This window comes from Mustela lutreola, chromosome 1 (assembly GCF_030435805.1).
Source record: "Mustela lutreola isolate mMusLut2 chromosome 1, mMusLut2.pri, whole genome shotgun sequence".
NCBI lineage: Eukaryota > Metazoa > Chordata > Mammalia > Carnivora > Mustelidae > Mustela > Mustela lutreola.
Window position 1 is genome coordinate 106,391,871 of NC_081290.1, and position 2,215 is coordinate 106,394,085.

Consider the following 2,215-nt stretch of genomic DNA (forward strand, 5'->3'; position numbering starts at 1 on the left):
TGCTCCAGACTGAATAACATCTTTTTTTTAAATCCTTATTTTTCAAAACTTCCATCAAATTCAAGGTTTTACTGGATTTTTTTTTCTCCTCAAACTACCTATTTCACTCTGGTTTCTACACTACAGTGTTGAATAATTAAATCCAAATTTGCTCCTTGGGTGACAATTACTGTCACCATCATGTCAAGCTGTTCTGATTGGGCCTATTGACTCTGAGTAAATGGAACACGGGACTGTAGGCAGGGGTTGGTACAGGCTGTTATGATGTAGCTTAGTGCACCCCAAGGGTTCATGGATGGGTAAGCTGCACCTAAACAAGCCAACTACACTTTATGGCCTGTCTTTTCTAAAAGAGGCACTGAATGTGTTTATTTCAATAATGCACATTCCGTAATAATTTAACGTTTAGTACTCACGAGTTGCTGTTCGACCTTTAGTGTTCTAAACAACACGATACGATTTAGAGGGTTGTTGTTATAGATGGTTAATCCATAATAGTGCAAATTAATAGTTGTGGTCAATATGTGGTTATGATCACTGCCCATTACAATTTAAACCTGAGTTTGGAGTTATATTAAAAATATGGGGATTTTTTAATAGTACCTTTTCTATTTCATACCACAAGTAATTAGCCTTACTGTTTTTAACAAAAGTTTCACAGTCATATTATATGGTACCTGTTGAGATATCTCGCTATCCTTTAACAATGTGTCCAGAATGAATCACTTTTAATGAACTTTATCTAATCATACAGAGACAGTATCTTGGGAGGGAGGGAGTAGAGATAGTTTGTAACATCAGCATATTTTGGCACATATTATTGGCAGGAGATAAAGTTGCACTTACTGAATTTTAAACTGGGAGGCTTATGCAAATGCTAAACTGGGTAGGACAGACACGTTTAAACCTAAGTCTGATTATTTAGTTAGCTCTTACAGTATAGAGGGCAAGGCTGAGAATATAACCGAGAGGGAGTAACATTTAAAATTTTTAGTTTGCTGTTCTTTTTTTTTTTTTTTTTTTGCCTTCCAAGACTTCCAACCTAATTTGCCTGAGTATCTAACTGCTTGGTGGATGGCATGGGTAGGCAGGCAGAGATTATAATTTGTTAAGAAAGAAAACCAGGAGAAAGGAAGAAAACCAAGAATACAAGGTCCAACCTTGTATTCTTGCCTTGTATTATTCCATCATATGATCACGTAGCAGGATATCAGGGCTAGATTTCTGCCTCAGGAGAGACTTTTCCAGTTTTCTGGATCTCCTTCATCAGTAGACCCACAACCAAGTAAGACGGACTTAGCTTATCAAGCTCTCCTGTGGTATAGTGGAGATATAACAGCCTGCCATTTAGGATTGGCTGGAGTTCTGAAGAAAATGTTACTGACGAAGAGAATAAAAACCTTCCTTTTTTCCTATTCCAAGAAACTTTTGAAGAAGAAATGTATGAAATTATTGAATACCTTCTATGTGTTTGACTGCTGTTAAAGTATTTATATGTATATAGATATGTATTAACTCATTCTGTCCTCACAATGACACTGTGAGGTAAATTGTTATTTTCCACAGTTTGGGGACTCGGGCACAGAGCTAGTCAACAACTCATCTGAGATCACATGTCTAATGAGTAGCAGAGCAGCCCTGGGCTATCTTGCTCCACCAGTTCCAGAGACGATGGGTTAGTGAGGATGATGTGGTAGGAAAAAAGGCAGGCAGCTTTTGTTCCTACTACCTATTTAGTATGAGGACATCACCTCTGAGCCTCATAACACACCAATTTCAGGAATGGCCAAAGCAATGTAGCCACAGAAAGAAGAGAGAGATGTTCCGGTATGACCTTCCTGAGCTGCCTTTGGTGGCCTACAGGAGAAGCTAAACTGAGAGCCAGTAAGTAGCCCAGCAGGTGATTTTGCATACACAGTCCACACCAGGCTCATGGACTGGAAGGGGGTGGTGACTATCATGTGGAGATCTGTGGCCCCTAGGAGCAGAGAACGGACAGGGTTAACCAGGATATAGTATTAGGTGCTGACCAAGCCAGGAGACTCAAACAGGAGTCCTGCTGACATAGAGTGGGACTCTGCAGCACAGCCGCAGGACAAACAGCACCCGGGAGCCAAGGGTGTTGCCATGGAGACCTGGGGAAGCAGAGTAGAGTGCATTAAAGACTCTGACTCTTTATTTCCCCTGAGGACTCAAAAGCCTATTCCCCACTCCT